Raw genomic sequence first — 16,523 nt, forward strand, 5'->3', positions numbered from 1 at the left:
TAGCGCAGTTCGAAACGCCGTGTGAATGTCCGCTCTGCAGCCGTGCTCTGAATGGGGAGTGTGCGCTTCTGAATCGTCGGAACCTTATCTCTCGGTGCATGGTTGCTTCATAAATTCGCTCATATCCCGGGGGCTTTTATTTTTGTAGGCAGGCGCGCCTTACGCTGCCAGATTTCTTCGTGCACATGCGCGCTTGTGGTGCGACGAATCGATTTAGCCTTCGTCGTGCTATGCTTGCGAGTCATGTTTCTGATTTTTTCTCAATCGTAACCGAATAAAACCGTGACCAGTGGGCGCCGGCCGTTCGGTAGCGCGCGCACTGCCAACACGTGCACGATCATTTCACCTATTCCGAGAGACCCACTCACTGTGCCGCGTTCTTATCAGCGCCAAGTGCACTCTGCGTGGGCCTCTCGGCCTTGTGGACGTTTCTCGAAAAACGAAAAAATAGTCTGCAGATATATCGCACTCGGTCTTCACGCCGATCTTCTCGTGCCGACAAAAGCCAAAATCGAACTGTTCGCCGTCCACCGGGATTCGCGATAGGCGTGCCGCTTCGTTGCATCGTCGCCAATCGGCGACCGCACCGCCAGTGACGTCGTGCTTGACCGGTCTTGCGCGGCGGCTGGCATTTCTGGGGGTAGCAGACGACGCAAAATACAAAACACGTTACACGTGGGACTGTGTAGAAAAGCGGCCGCAAGTTCGTCATTGTCTGTCGCTGTTGACTTCGCGTCTTGTACAGAGTTTTATATACACAGCGTAATAGCACTGTGCAATATATCTTGGACAGTGGGCCGGCGCGTTTGTGCCCGCGTCGTGGTGTGCTCCATTGTAGCTAGTTGCGCATGCCTACATCGAAGAAGTCTGGCGAAAACTGGAGCCCAAATGTGCATTCATCGATGCTCCGTTCATTGCGCAGGTTACATTTCCCAGACACATCAGTTGACTGTGTAACGTGTGCAGGTTGAAAAGCCCAGCGTCGATTGTTTGTGCGACGCGCAGGGCTGCCTAGGCTTCGTCCCCCCGTCTGCTTGGGCTTGTTTGTTTCCCGGCGTGTCTGGGGCGTGGATGTGTACCGGCTCTTTCCCCCTCGAGAGGCGCGTCATTGCGCGGGGTGGCATTTTCACGCCGGCGGCCGCGCGTCTTCTGGAAACTCGGTGATGCCGACCGGTCCCCGCTGCCAAGGGCGGTCCTAGGCCGAGCAGTCTGCATGCAGGTGCACTGCCCTCGCTCCTTTTGGTTATTGTGCTTCCAAGCCGTCGCCCTCTTCGAATGCGCACAGTGTTCTTCTGCAGAACGCGATGTGCTCCTGCCTTCAAGGCGGCCGCGAAAGGCAGTAAGCGAGGGGTTGGTGTTGGGGAACGAAAGCCTCTCGTGTCGGTTCATTCAGACGGCACGCCTCTTCGTGGGCGCATATTCTTGCTGAAAAGGCGCAACAGCTACCACAGGCGGGAAAAACTTAACGCACTCGTCTTTCTTCTGTTGTCGCGCTCTAGTCTGCTTGCGGGCTAGCACATTCCTTGATTCATCTGGTCGAGCTCCACTGAGAGCTGCCTGTGCTCCATCCGCGCCGGCAGAGTAAAACAAAAACCGCCGGGAAAGGGGAGGCCACCGAAGCCCCCCCCCCCCCTTTCTGCACTTGAGGTTTATGCGCAGGCGACACGTGCGCCGTTGAAAAATGTACGCTTGCTTCCTGGCCCGTCACACTCGAGTCGTCGCTGCGCAGTCCCCTGTACCGGAGCGGCTTGGGCACCTTCTACCTTCGGGGTCGGGTTCCGACGGCAGCGCAGGAAGCCGCGGTCTGTTTACACACTAGGCGGCGGTTTGATACTCAGCCCGGCGTCGTCACCAGCCCGCCGTGTCGGATTATCGACTGTAGTGCGACACAGTTTGGTTCCACGCACGGCCTTCGTCTTATTGGGGTCGCGTTTCGATTGACTTGCCACGCGGTTGGCGAGGCACCGATCGTGGTACGTTTAGCGAAGCTGCTACGGAACCGAAACGGGGTGCACCTTCTAAGCTCACAGCAGTGACTTGACCGGAAAGCAGGATGGCTGAATGGCACAGGAGCGCCCGCTTTGAAACTGGGTGGGGACAGTTGCCATCAAGCTGGGATTTTTCTTTTTATTTAACTGTTATAAATCTGTCTTAAAATTCGCCGTTTTCTTCAAATACTCTTTCAGTCCTACACTCGTAACCTTTTGAAAATGAAAGTTGGTTTTGGGGGGAAAGGAAATGGCGGAGTATCTGTCTCATCTCGGCAGACACCTAAACCGCGCCGTAAGGGAAGGAAGACACCTCTCAGCTTATGAGCCACCAATCGCAGTTTGCCAACTTCCACTGCACATTCATTCACATTGACCATTGTTATCTACGAGACCAGGGCATCCCGTAGTGACTGTGCCTGCATCGACATACTTGGAGGAGCGCTTTTCGGGGAAGCTGTGCTATGCAGCGCAGCACGTTCGGGGGACTCTGCAGTCCACCAGTCCCTTTCTTCGCGGCTGTACTTGGTACGCCGAGGGCAACAAAGAGAAATAAAATTGTCTTGGTAGTGCGAAGTGGAGACGGTGCAGATCTCGATCCCCTTCGATTGCAACACAGTGCGCAGTCAGCACCGTGATCGTGCAGCCGCCTCCTGCAGGTTAGACGAAGAGGCGCCGAAATCTTTTTCCTCGTGCGCTTGCAACAGGGAAATGGTTGCGCAAGAGAGGAAAAATCTGCTGCTCGAAATAGAACGCGGCAGTAAAGCAACCCTAGCTGTTCAAGGTCCTTCGGCAATTGGCTCCATGGCTGGCTGACGGACACTCCGTCTTCCCCCTGCGTCGTGAACAGATATGCTGCAGGCTGTGACACGTGGCAGCAGCCCGATCAGGCTCCCCGCTGTTGAGTTGGTGGGTTTGATCGCTGCCTCGGCGGTTATCGCGCCGGGATAAGGTTGCTGTTTCAGGCGTTTAGTTTGTTCGTATCGCCCTTCGTCACTGCTGATACCGCATCCCCTTAGGTATGCAAGGACTTGTGACACCCGGCGGCCGGGATCGTACAGCGGTTCTGTTCATTTCCGTGATCGCCCTTGATTGCCTTTCGTGCGCAGGCTTGTTTTACTGTACTTGGTCACTTCAGTTTGTAGCAAGACTCAAATGTCAGAAAGGAAATGCAAATCGCGGCTTGCGCTGGTTATCCACCCCGGCCCCCTTCGAGTAGAGCTCAAGGTCAAAGGGAATAGGGAAGATAAGGGGTCACTTTCGGTTCTGTTGTTGCCAGGATGTGCTTGGTTTCTATTCATCCAGGACAGTTGTGTCGCTGCGGAGCGTGGTGTCAGAAGCGCGCTTCCTTGTATCTCCCTTGTTGGGACACAAGTCTTCTGGTTGGACATCCGTGGCAATGGCCCGTGGCCACTGTGCGCGCGTCGTTACGTCCGATTCACTGCGCCAGGGTGGTGTAGATGATCTTCGTATAGCTGCTGCTGCTGCCGAGCCGATGTAGGCGGTGTTATCTCCGTCGCCAGCCACTTGGCAGTCCAATCTTGAACAAATTCGCCATATCGCCGTATTGTATGTACGCGTCGGCACTATCTACACTATGTCCGGGCCATTGCTTCCCAGGAGCGATTAGTTCTGGCCGGTCGCCGATAAGATGTGTAGGCTTCCGACTGCCGGTGTTCGCGATGGTCCGATCCAGGTGCGTGCCACGCGCTTCAGTCTTGCGGATACGTAACTGCAGTCTTGACACGTGCTGTTCTGTCGTGCAGTCCCGTTTTGTTTCCCCTCTCTAATTTGTTTTTATGCCTAGTCGCAAAAAAAAATCGACGCCTGGCCTGTAGGCTCCTCGAAGCCGTGCGTATTCTGCAGCGCAGACTGGAACCCCGCGTGCGACATTCTCGAAAATCCCATTTCCTTTCTCCGTGCCGCAGTGGATGAGGTCGTCGAAGGCAGCGAGTTGTTAATCAGCTGGGGCTGGAAATTCACATCTGGGCGCCCTCCACCCTCCGGGCAAATCCAGCGGCAGACGTCGTTGAGAATAGCCGAACATTGGAGAGCTGCACCCGGCACTTCGTCTGGCGTCACGCAGCTCCCATTTGTGCGGAGCATAGTTCTATACTGGTGTAAGTAGCACGTAACGCTGCCTTTATACACGCCCCCCCCCCCCCCCATTTCCCTTTTCGCTGTCCCGAAGTGTGCGCCCGTGGGCTGTGAGGGATAGTGGAGGGCTCCGGACGAATAGCCGCACCCGTCGCAGAGAACACGGGCCCCTTTTGCTTTTCGCCTCCAGCGCAGTGCGGCCATACAGAAAGAGCGGACACTCCCGTAGGGCCCTGCGGCAGAGCTACTACACTGCCGCCAGAGCCCCGAGCGGTTGGTCGGAGCGCTAATTTGATCCTCCGAGATTCAGCTCTATTTCAGTTTCGTTTTAGAAAGCAATGCTTTCGATTCTCATTTACCTTTGGCTATTAAATTCAACTACATCGTCAAGTGCAGCACAACGGCTTTAGTATTTCATTTTTAAGCATGCCATACATATATAGACGTAATAAACTCTCGGATCGCAGGCTTTTACTGGAAGTACTACCAAGCTTCTCGAAGAACTTACGCAAGCATGAATTAGTTCATGCGGGTGTGAATAATGCAATCAGAGCTGTTCTTACTTTAATTTTGCGCCGTCATTGAGCCACCTATTTCAGTTGCAGACATAGAAGGGGGTGATTTCAGTCTTTTCTTGTTTACAATTTGAACTGTACAGGAAAAAAATACTGGATCACATTTTATAAAATGCATAATACAAAGAGCAACAAGAAAGAAGTTCTGGTAAAGCCGGTAGCACCATGCCACGAACAAAAAAAATTGCACATACGCTCTGCGGGTTTTCCATCCAAAACATCACCCGTGCGAACAACACAACAGGAGTTGTGAACAGCTAGACCCAAGTAAGGGGCTAAAAAGACACGTATAGCGCGCTCGATTCCTGCACACCAGCAGCTTTGAGCGATAGGCTCAGAGGCTGTCCAGAAATACAAGCACAATGAAGAAATCCACATTCGGGCTGCACGCTCATGTTCTAAGAAAAGACAAATATGGACATATGGCAAACAACGTAAACCGTCTCTTCGAAAAAGGCTGCAGTTGCCTCGAGAACAATAAAAAAAATACAACTTTCTACAAGCATTGTCCTACATGTACAGAATTAAGTACATATCTTTACTAAAAAAACATGCGCATAGTAGCCGGTTCTAACAAGAGATTGGCAGCACTGTTGGCATTTTCTTAGAGTACACAGAAAAGGCGTCACTCATCTGCTGTCACGAGGAATGCGGGAGAACTTCGTACCCTGGCTTCCTTTGCCTTCGCCCGTTGTTCCCACACCATGATACGCAGCAGTAGCTCCCGTAATTCAATCCGCTCCGTGGCATATTGGTGTGTGGGCTTGTGTACAGATTGTTGCATTCATCAAAAGGCAAAGGAAATATGTCGCGGCAAAAAAAGATAAAAAGAAAAATAAACTCGTTGATGACAGTTATTTATAATATCTTTGCAGACAAGCATGTTAACATATCGTTCATGAAAAATTCCGTCTAACTAGCTTCAATCCCTTCTGGAAGCGAGCTGACGTAAACTGGTCTTTTGTCTATCAAGCAGTGACTGTTGTCTATGGTTTTCTTCCAGACCGTATCTATATGCGGTACGGACCAGTGACAAACTTTCACTTGACAGTGATCGCACACTGTCGTAATGATTGCGTAGATCGCAGTATCCGCAACGATTTTCTTATACCCGTTCACGTGGGCACTTTCGATTGTGATCGAGTCCTCGACCGGGATCACTTTCAATAGCGATGGAAAATGATCGCTTATATAGCGGTCCAGGGATCGGGAGTCAGAACAGTCCTAGAGCAACAGATGTCACTAAGTAGGTCCGAAACACCCAACAAAATTTGCCAAGTTGGCAGAAAAAAGTCCTTGTATATTACTTTTCTCCAGAAAAAAATATTTCAATTTGGTATTATGGCTAAAAAACGTACCTGTCAATGCCAATCACCTGAAATTCTCTGAAACACATGTCGGCGGTATTGACACAGATATGAGAAATTATGTCTGAATAAAACGTATTAGCATTTGTTCTACTCCTGTCTAAAACAACCTTTTTTGTTTATATTTTAGGCTTCTCTCTTTTGCTGTTCGTTTCCTAGCACCCTATGACACCTAAAAAGCACATAGGTTTCGAACGCAATCTGGCAGCTCCATTCCGATGCTCCGGTGGCAGTCAGCTATTCCTAAACGTGGCTCAAACGCGATCGGGGCATATTGAGGCCCGATTAGGATCTGACCGATCACGATCAAAACTGCCCGCTTCCCGTGTGACAGGTATTTTCACGAGGTCGGTATCAAATGTGCATTGCACTGTTCGACCTACGCCATATAAAATGTTTGTGTCACAATACGGGTGAGCCATCGATAAATTCTGTGTTTTAAACCGAACGTGTCGCGAGTGGCTTTTGGAAATTACGCTTTCGAAGCAATGCACATGCTCTTCCGGGAAAGACAGTACAAGAACAAACGGATGGCTCGCGGAATATTATGTGCTACACGTGCAAAATACGTTCACGCAGCATATCAAACGACTTGCTACAAATTACTTAGCTCAAGAAGCATCACATCCTGCAGGCAAAAGGAAACATGATCGGATGATCCGCGGCGTCATTAGGGCCAGTTGCCCAGTCTCGGCGCCTCCCCGAGCGCCCTGAAAAGGAGCGCCCGTCTTAGGGTCAAGCACCCCTGACGGCGACGGCCGCGCGCCTTTGTCCTCGCACTGTTCCACGCTGGAAGCCCCCTCGTCTTGGCAGACACCGGGCCTCGACGCGACCTTGCGGAGAGCATCTCGTGGGAAGATCTTGAAAAGCAGTAGTCTTGTCAAGGAGGGGAGCAATGGGAATGACGGATGGACCGCGGCGGCCAGATTTGCAACAACCCCAACAAACGAGTATCCGTGTTGAAGATAAGCCGCGTATGCTCACGACAACGCTAATCCCCCTGGGAAAGTCGGGACCGAGCGGACAGTCGCACACAGCGGAAGCAGCCCGCTGGAGTCCGATGACAGCTCTAATTGCGGAACGCCGCCAGGGTTGACGAGCTTCGACGAAACCGATTGCACGTGCGGGCGTGGTTGTGTAGTTGTTGTTGCTTTTCTCCTTCTGAGGGAGAGAGTTGAAGTAATGCTGTGGAAGTATGGTGCGTGGCGCATTAACCCGGTGGGCCAATCATTCGGAGGGCCCATTCCCGGAATTCCATTTACTTATAGCAATTTTGATGTTCTTTTCGTGCTGTGCGTTTTAGGGAGAGGGTTTAGAACCTTGCCGAAACTTGAAGGCGTGCCATGCAGTCTGTAAACCAGTCATGTGTTAGTTTGGAGTTCGCTGACCTTTCCGCGAACTCGTTGGTCTTGTGTTCGCAAGGAAGGCCGCTCCGGTGGGGTCGTAAGTCGCCAACAAAGGGACCCTACCCCGTCTCCGACTCCCCTGCTTGCGGCGGACGTCCTTATCTACTCCGCGCCGTCACTGGCATAGCCCGTCCTAAGAAGCCTAACCATGTACAGCTGTAGACATGTGTTCGTTTTCAAACTCTGACGTCATTCAAGCTCCGAAACTACACCGCATACGAACCTTCTACCCAGCCACAGACCAGGGTCGCCACGCTCGTACATCGCAATCTCACTGCGATAGAGCACCCATTAGAGGTAGACGACATAGACGGTCTCCTGCTGGAGCTTCTCCCTCCCACACGCAAGTCACTTAGCCTCTTCATCCTCAATCTCTATAGCCCCCCAAAAGGTCCTCCCTCTTCTTGCGGCTTCCCGCAAGACGCTCTCGATCAGTTCGAACAACTCCGTTGGTAGTGGGCGACTTTAACGCCAATCACATCAGTTGGGGGTACCGCAAGAACTGTCGCAAAGGCACCTTCCTGTGGTCACTCATTCAGGAGGAAGGCCTCTCCCTTTTGAATGACACCACGATCCCTACCCGTTGTTACGTCTCACCTACGACGCGCGGTATAGCCGGCGCGGATGCAACGGATGCCGCGGCTTCGTTCATCGCTGCCGCAACGCCTCCCGCCAAGCGCGTCCAGGCAGGTTTCAGTGCCACGTGTCGTCGTGCGTGCGTGCGTGTGTTTGTGTGTGTGCATGTTTTGCCCACGCTTGTCAAAGCGCGGCAGCCGGGGAGAGGAGCTCCCCAACTGGGAGGCGAGGAGGTCTGACCGGCGCTGGCCTGGCGGACGCGCCCGTCACGTCTGGACATGTTCAAGCGTCGCCGTATCGGACGCCTCTTCCCAAGCCGTTCCTTCTTGCCCTCGACTCCGAGGGTATAAAAGACAGCTGCGCCGGACGCCAAGGAGAGACTTCGATTTCGCCCTTCGAGTAACGTGGTCGCCCTGACCGGCTGCTCTTTTGAGATGCCAGAATAAACAAGTTGTTCTGTTGCCAGTCGACTCATCCTTTGCCGGGACCTTCGGATGTTTCCAGCTTTGCCCCAGGCCGCCAGGCCAACGCTACCCTTGGGGCTTGCAACCCAAATGCAACAACTGGTTGCCAGCGGTGAGATCCCGACAACGGAGGCCAGCAGCGAAGATATGCGTTCAACTGTAGGCTGAGCAGCACAACGACCATCCGGGAGCAGTGCAACGAGCCCTGTGTGATGACTAGTTGCCTGCAGCGGAACGACTGCGCTGAATTCTTGGCTGCGAGGTTTGGTGAGTGCGGGACTTTCTTCTTCTGAGTTTTGCCAGGCTTTTGTTAGTGTCAGAAACAGAGCTGGTAATTGTGGTTGTCGTTGCTGCCGGGTTAGTTTGCGGCAAGACAATAGTAGGCAGTAGAGAAAGCAGCATTCGGAGCAGCCATGGATTTGAAGTCGTTGCGCAAACCGAAATTGCTGGAGCTTGCAAGAGAGTTGGGTCTGGATGTCTCAGACAAACTCAGAAAACCAGAACTGCTAAGGGCTATTCTTGAGTTGGAGGCTGTGGATGACGAGCTGTCGGAATGCCTTGAGACCATTGAGGAGAGGGAACAAAAAGAGAAAGAGGAGCGCGAACGTAAAGAGCAAAAAGAGAAAGAAGAGCGCGCTTTGGAAATGAAGCGTCTCGAGGTAGAGATGGAACGCGCTCGTAATGGAAGTCAGGCACACGGTGCAGGAGAACGAGTATCGTTCAAAATGACTGACCTGATGCGGCCGTTTAAGCTTGGAGAGGACATTGGTTTGTTCCTGGTTAACTTTGAGCGAACGTGCGAGAAGCAGGGGTTCTCTCGGGAAACGTGGCCACAGCGCTTGCTCACTTTGTTACCCGCCGAGGCGGCCGACGTAGTCGCTCGCTTGAAGAGAGAGGAGGCAGAGGATTTCGACCAAGTGAAATCGAGTCTGCTTAAAAAGTACAGGCTGTCAGCGGAGGCGTTCCGTCGGAAGTTTCGGGAAAATGAAAAAGGCAGAAGCGAGTCATATACAGAGTTTGCCTACAGGCTTATGTCAAACTGCAGGAGTGGCTCAAAGAAGAGAAAGCGTTTGGTGACCACGAGAAAGTTCTGCAGTGTTTCGGGCTAGAACAGTTTTATAGTCGGTTACCTGAGAACGTGCGGTACGGGGTCTTGGATAGGCCAGACGTTAGTACAGTGGCTAAAGCCGCCGAGCTAGCCGAGGAGTTTGTGACGCGTCGGGCTCGCGGAGCTAAGGACGGTCAAAAGGGTGAATTTGGCTTAAGTCTGAGAGGCCGAAGTTCACACCCATGAGAGCAAGGGGGGACACGCGTAGTGCGGATGCGAGTGAAAGCAGTCCGACCGAACGTAAGGAGACGGCGGCAGCCGAAGCCGAACGCAGAAAGCGGTTCGAGGCGAGGCAAGCACGCGTGTGTTATACGTGCCAGAAGCCGGGTCACTTTTCGGCGCAGTGTCCAGAAACAAAAAGAGAAGTCGTGTGTTTGTCATTATGTAGCACTGAAGAGAACATGAAGCTTCTCGAGCCTTACATGTGAGACTTCCTCGTGAACGGGAAAGAGTGCTTCGTGATTCCGCAGCTACAATGGATGTAGTTCACCCCTCTTACGTAGAACCCGATATGTTCACGGGCGAGTGCGCATGGATCAAGCAAGCCGTGGAAGCTCATAGCGTGTGTCTGCCCGTAGCAAAAGTGGTTATTGAAGGACCTTTCGGAGCAATTGAGACGGAGGCCGCAGTGTCATCTATACTGCCCCCCCAGTACCCGTACCTATTTTCGAACAGGTCCGATCACCTCCTGCGCGAGAAGGGGCTTTTGTTTGGTGAGGCTAGCGTTCAGGCCTTAACCAGATCGAGAGTTCGGGAGCTCGCTGCAAAGGCGGTAGTTGCGGGGCCGACGTTGTCGAACAATGAGAAAGGGTCGGAGGCGCAGCAAGCTGATATTCAGAGCACGTCCGAACTGAATAAAATTGAGCCTGTAGCGCTTAAGGCACCAGGTACTGGAGAGGAAACGCCCGACACGGGAAAGTTAGAAGAGCTATCTGCAGATTTGCTCATCGCGCCTACGTCCGATGGACTTAATAGGTTGCTAAAAGTCAGCCGGTCGGCTTTGATAGCCGAGCAAAAAAAGGATGGCAGCCTAGAAAACATGCGCTGCAATGTCAAGGAAGGTATCGCCAAGAAAAATGTTCGTTTTGTGGAAAGAGGTGGGGTCTTGTACCGGAAGTATCTAGACCGCAGGGGAGTCGAGTTCGATCAGCTGATCGTGCCTCAGTGCTACCGTCAGGATCTGTTGCGCTTGTCGCATGGCGGTTCGTGGTCCGGACACCTAGGAGTTAAGAAGACTAAGGACCGTCTCTTGCAAGAGTACTATTGGCCAGGGTGTTTTCGTGACGTAGAAACCTTTGTGAGGACATGTGACACCTGTCAGCGGGTTGGCAAACCAGGGGACAAATCGAGGGCGCCGTTGAAGTTGGTGCCTATCATTACGGAGCCTTTTAGACGGCTCGTTATTGATACAGTGGGACCTCTGCCGGTAACAGCCACGGGGTACAGACACATTTTGACTGTGATCTGCCCAGCGACAAAGTTCCCTGAAGCAGTGCCGCTTAAAGAACTCAGCTCAGTTGAGATAGTCAATGCACTACTGTCCATATTTGCGCGAGTTGGTTTTCCTGCGGAAATCCAGTCAGATCAGGGCACAGTGTTTACCAGCGCTTTGACGACAGCCTTTCTCGAAAGGTGTGGGGTAAAGCTGTTACACAGCTCAGTGTACCACCCACAGTCGAATTCCGTTGAGAAGCTCCACTCCGTCATGAAGCGCGTGTTGAGAGCATTGTGTTTTGAGCAACAAAGTGATTGGGAGCTGTGTCTGCCTGGGGTGATGTTTGCATTAAGGACCGCGCCGCATGCGGCTACGGGGTTTTCGCCAGCTGAGCTGGTGTACGGTCGCTCGCTGCGGTCTCCGCTTCGCATGCTTCGAGACTCGTGGGAAGGCAGGGGCGACGACCCAGTCGTGGTCGAGTACGTACTTAGTCTCCTCGAACGCTTAAGAAGGGCACAGGAGTTGTCAGGTGAAGCAATGGCAAAGGCCCAGCAGAGGGCCAAGGTTTATTATGATCGGACAGCCAGGGCCCGTCGTTTTGAGGTGGGCGATGAGGTAATGGTATTGCGCACATCGCTAAAAAACAAACTCGACGTGCAGTGGGAGGGCCCAGCACGGATCACTGCCCTCTCCAATGGCTGCAGACCATATCTCCCAAAAATGGCCGCCTCCTGCGCTGGAGCCTCGCTTTGCAACAATATTCCTTTGAGGTGCGTTACAAAAAGGGGAGTCTCAACGGTAACGCCGATGGCTTAAGTCGAAGCCCCTAACGTAGGAATCCGCCTCAAAGTTGTTGGTTACTGATGTTTTCTTCCTGAGGCAGGATTTTTAACATATTGCTTTTGTTTAGTGTTTCAAAGTGATTATGTGCTTTCTAGTGCAATTCTCCAATTTGTGGACGCGTTCTGAGTGCTGCTTGACTACTGTAAGGAACTAGGCAGTAGTATAAAAGGGGAAAGAGCCTGGCAGAGCTTAGTGAGGGTTGTCTCGTGCTTGCTGACTGAGCGGTTGCGTTTCGGCGTAGTTCTAACGCTTGCTGGGAACGAGCACAAAAATGGCAACTCTCCTGAAGTGACTTTGCAGTGCCCTGTGTGATCCTGAACCTGAGAACGAGGCCTTCTCTGTGCGCTGCGCTCAAGCAACGTCGAGGGACGACCGGTTTCGTTTACGAGCATCATCGAGCGACATCCCTCTGGACAGCGGATGCAGTCCCTTGACCATCGGGATCTCCTTCTCCCGGCGGGGCGGTCTGTTACGTCTCGCCTACGACGCGCGGTATAGCCGGCGCGGATGCAACGGATGCCGCGGCTTCGTTCATCGCTGCCGCAACGCCTCCCGCCAAGCGCGTCCAGGCAGGTTTCAGTGCCACGTGTCGTCGTGCGTGCGTGTGTGTGTGTGTGTGCATGTTTTGCCCACGCTTGTCAAAGCGCGGCAGCCGGGGAGAGGAGCTCCCCAACTGGGAGGCGAGGAGGTCTGACCGGCGCCGGCCTGGCGGACGCGCCCGTCACGTCTGGACATGTTCAAGCGTCGCCGTATCGGACGCCTCTTCCCAAGCCGTTCCTTCTTGCCCTCGACTCCGAGGGTATAAAAGACAGCTGCGCCGGACGCCAAGGAGAGACTTCGATTTCGCCCTTCGAGTAACGTGGTCGCCCTGACCGGCTGCTCTTTTGAGATGCCAGAATAAACAAGTTGTTCTGTTGCCAGTCGACTCATCCTTTGCCGGGACCTTCGGATGTTTCCAGCTTTGCCCCAGGCCGCCAGGCCAACGCTACCCTTGGGGCTTGCAACCCTTTTGCAACACCGTATTGGTTCCAGTATTCAGCACAACACCAGCCCAGACCTCACAATTAGCAAACACATTCGCGACAGCCAATGGATCAACACGACACACTCCTTTGGCAGCGACCATTATATCATTTCCACAGAGGTCAATATATCTTCCATTACCTCTCCAAAACGACGAGGGACACAGGTGGTGGATTGGGACAAATTCTGCCAACTTCGGCGCCTAACCCCGAACACCATCAAGGACCTCTCTGAATGGACCGCCAGTCTCAACCGCGATGTCGCCCGCGCTACCTCCACCATTCCCGAACCTGAGGACACGTCGGCTGCTGACAGCCGGCTCCTCCACATGTGGGAAGCACATGCCAGCCTGCAAAGGCGCTGGCTCAATCGGCCCCTCAAACGCCGTATCGCTCATCTCGTACGCGAGATTGAAACACATGCGCGCGTCCTGGCCCATCAACAATGGGGACAGTTCTGCGATCGCATGAGTGGCAATTTAGGCCTCAAAGACACCTGGTCCCTCCTCAGATATCTCCTGGACCCGGGTCACACGAAGGCCACCCAACGCAAGCATGTCACACGCATCATGCACCAGCTCCCCCTCTCAGACGATGCACTCCTCCAAGCCCTCAAAGATCAATATCTCACCACCACCCCTCCCACCCCCCTCCCCCCGTACACGGGAGACCCCAACCCGGAACTCGACGCGGACATCTCTCCGGCGGAGGTTCGGGCGGCCATGCACAAACTTGGGACCACGACCGCCCCCGGCGCTGACAGTCGCCAACAAGGCCCTCCGCAATCTCGACGGCCAGTCCGTGGAGGCTGTTGCAGACTTGTTCAATCACTCACTGCTGGCGGACGTGAACCCTCCCTTCGCAGTGGACTCATGCCCGCATAACTTTCATCCCCAAGCCAAGAAAGCCTCTTAAGATAAGGAATCTCCGTCCCATTTCCCTTACGTCCTGCATCGGCAAGCTCTTTTAGCACGTCGTCCTTGGTCGCCTCCAGGAACACATGGACAACCTCCTCTTCCCCCCCAACGATGGTTGGTTTCCGTCCCCACCTCTCCACCAAAAATATCATGCTTCAGCTCTCAGAAGACGTCCTCCACCCCCGAAACACGAGGCGCACGCGCGCGGTCCTGGCCCTGGATCTACAACAGGCATTCGACAATGTACATCATTCGGCCATCTTGGACGCCCTGTCGTCCCTACACGTCGGCACTCGTACCCATCAGTACATCTCAGCCTTCCTCCGCCACCGCTAGCTGAAATCACTTTTGGCTAACTCTCCTCCCCTGTTTTCACCCTCGGTAGCCGAGGTACCCCTCAGGGATCGGTACTCTCCCCGCCTCTATTTAATATAACTCTCATCCCCATGGCAAAGGCTCTTTCAGCCATTCCCGCCCTCTCGCACTCTACATGCCGACGACATTACACTGTGGACCTCCACGGGTAATGTCGGCACCATTGAAGAGACACTACAAGCGGGGGCAGATGTGGTGACCTCCTATGCCCATGAGGTCGGCCTTGCATGCTCTCCTACAAAATCGGAACTTCTGGTCCTTCGCCCCCCTCGGGGAAGACTGGACAAAACTCCCCCACCTGGCATCGATGTCACCATTGATGCCACCCGCATACCAGAGGTAGACAAAGTTCGCATCCTGGGGATGGTTCTCCAGAACAATGGTAAGAACACTGCCACAATCACCAAGCTCACTGCTACTGTTCAACAAACCGTTCGCCTCACCAGACGAATAGCTAACAAACACCGAGGCATGCGGGAACACGACCTCCACCGCCTGATCCAGGCTTTTGTCCTTAGCCGGGTAGTATACTCCCTGCCCTATCTCTTCCTCTCCCGAGTAGAGGAGGACAAAGTCAACTGCCTCATCCGTCAGGCGTACAAGACGGCCCTCAACCTCCCCCAGCACACGTCGAATGAACGCCTTCTTAAGATGGGCGTACACAACACCCTCGCCGAGCTCACCGAGGCCCATCGATCTGCCCAACTTGATCGGCTCTCCTCCACCCTAGCCGGCCGTCACATTGACGCCATTGGCCTACACCCCCCTGGCTATTATACCCACACCGCACACGGGACCTCATCACCATTCACCCCCTCCCCAAGAACATGCATCCCGAGCATCACGCGGCTCGCCGTGCCGCTCGGGCTGCAGCCCTATACACACACTATGGCGCACAGCCGGAGAGCGTCTACGTCGACGCAGCCTCTTACACCTCTTCTTCCGCCTTTGCCCTGGCGGTAGTGTCCAATTCGTACACTCCTGTTACGGCAGGCACTGTCATTGCCTCCACTCCTGCGGGAGCGGAGGAGGCAGCCGTAGCCTTAGCCATCGCCACTACATCGGCGACCCACATTTTCAGACTCAAAGACCGCGGTCCGTAACTTTGCGAAAAGCCGCATCTCCGAACCCGCTTTCCGGCTTCTAAGCCGGTCTCCCGCCCCTACCCGACCTATTCAGCTACTCTGGGTCCCGGCCCACGCCGGCCACCCAGGTAACGAAGCGGCTCATTCTTTAGCTCGAGGTTTCGTCAGCCGAGCAGGAGCCGCCGACGCCTGAGGAGACGCTCGAGATCGAATGGTCGCGTATCACGATGTCACTCTACACTACCGTGAGCAACGGCTAACGTATCCCCCTCCGCACAAGTCTCTCACTAAATTGCAGCAGGTGACCGGGCGACAGCAACAATCCCGCACCTTCCTCTCCCCTGCCCACTTAGCCCTGGTTCACCCGGGACTGTTCACGCCAGTATGCACCCTCTGCGGCGCTCCGAAAGCGGATTTTGCACACATTCTTTATTCTTGCTCTGAGCTTCTTCCACCAGACGATTGGCAACTCGCAGACCTCGAGCGATGAGAGGCTGCGGTGTACAGTTCTGACCCGGCTGCCCAACGGCAGCTAGTGGACTGGGCTTTGGAAGTCGCTGAGAAGCATCACCTTCCGGCCACCACACGCATCCAAGAGCAATCCCATCACTAGGATGTAACAATTAAGGCTTGCTCTACTTTATAAAGTTTTTCACCACCACCAAGGGGTTGACGAGGTTTCGGGAACGCACGAGATACGGCTGAGTATTAGCCGAGTGACCGGAAACCCACTATTCCCGTAACGACTGTCTTCGCTTGCGGTGTGTTCTGTAAACAACTTTAGGGATCGTCTCGTCGGCATATGTTTGTCGCGTGTGCGAAAGAGATAGGAAAGTGGTAACGGCTGGGCCGTGGATGCCGTGGGATGGGTTGGTCGCCTTTGTGCTTTTGTGTATTTGATTGCAACCTCTACTTTCCCAAATGTTTAATCAGCACTCTTTCCCCAATCTGTGATTAGTTGGCGGAAACCTTATTTTCCTTTGCCTAACCACTGATTGGTGAGGTGTGTCGCTTGCAATCTTATTGGTGGCTGTCCCCGCCAAGGATTGGCAGCTGATTTGGTCAATATAATATAAAATCACCAAAAATTGAAGAAACATGACAGGATTTAATTCACGACGTTTATATATATATATATATATATATATATATATATATATATATATATATATATATATATATATATATATATATATATATATATATATATATATATATATATATATATATATATATATATATATATATATATATATATATATATA

General features: G+C 53.2%; 1 protein-coding gene across 1 annotated transcript in view; it reads left to right on the forward strand.

Annotated features, from left to right (window-relative positions):
* The window catches only part of SamDC (S-adenosylmethionine decarboxylase), a 65,842-nt gene that overhangs the window by 608 nt on the left and 48,711 nt on the right, over window positions 1–16,523 (forward strand). The window lies entirely within an intron of this gene.

This window comes from Amblyomma americanum, chromosome 7, assembly GCF_052857255.1.
Source record: "Amblyomma americanum isolate KBUSLIRL-KWMA chromosome 7, ASM5285725v1, whole genome shotgun sequence".
In the NCBI taxonomy this organism is placed as follows: Eukaryota; Metazoa; Arthropoda; class Arachnida; order Ixodida; family Ixodidae; genus Amblyomma; species Amblyomma americanum.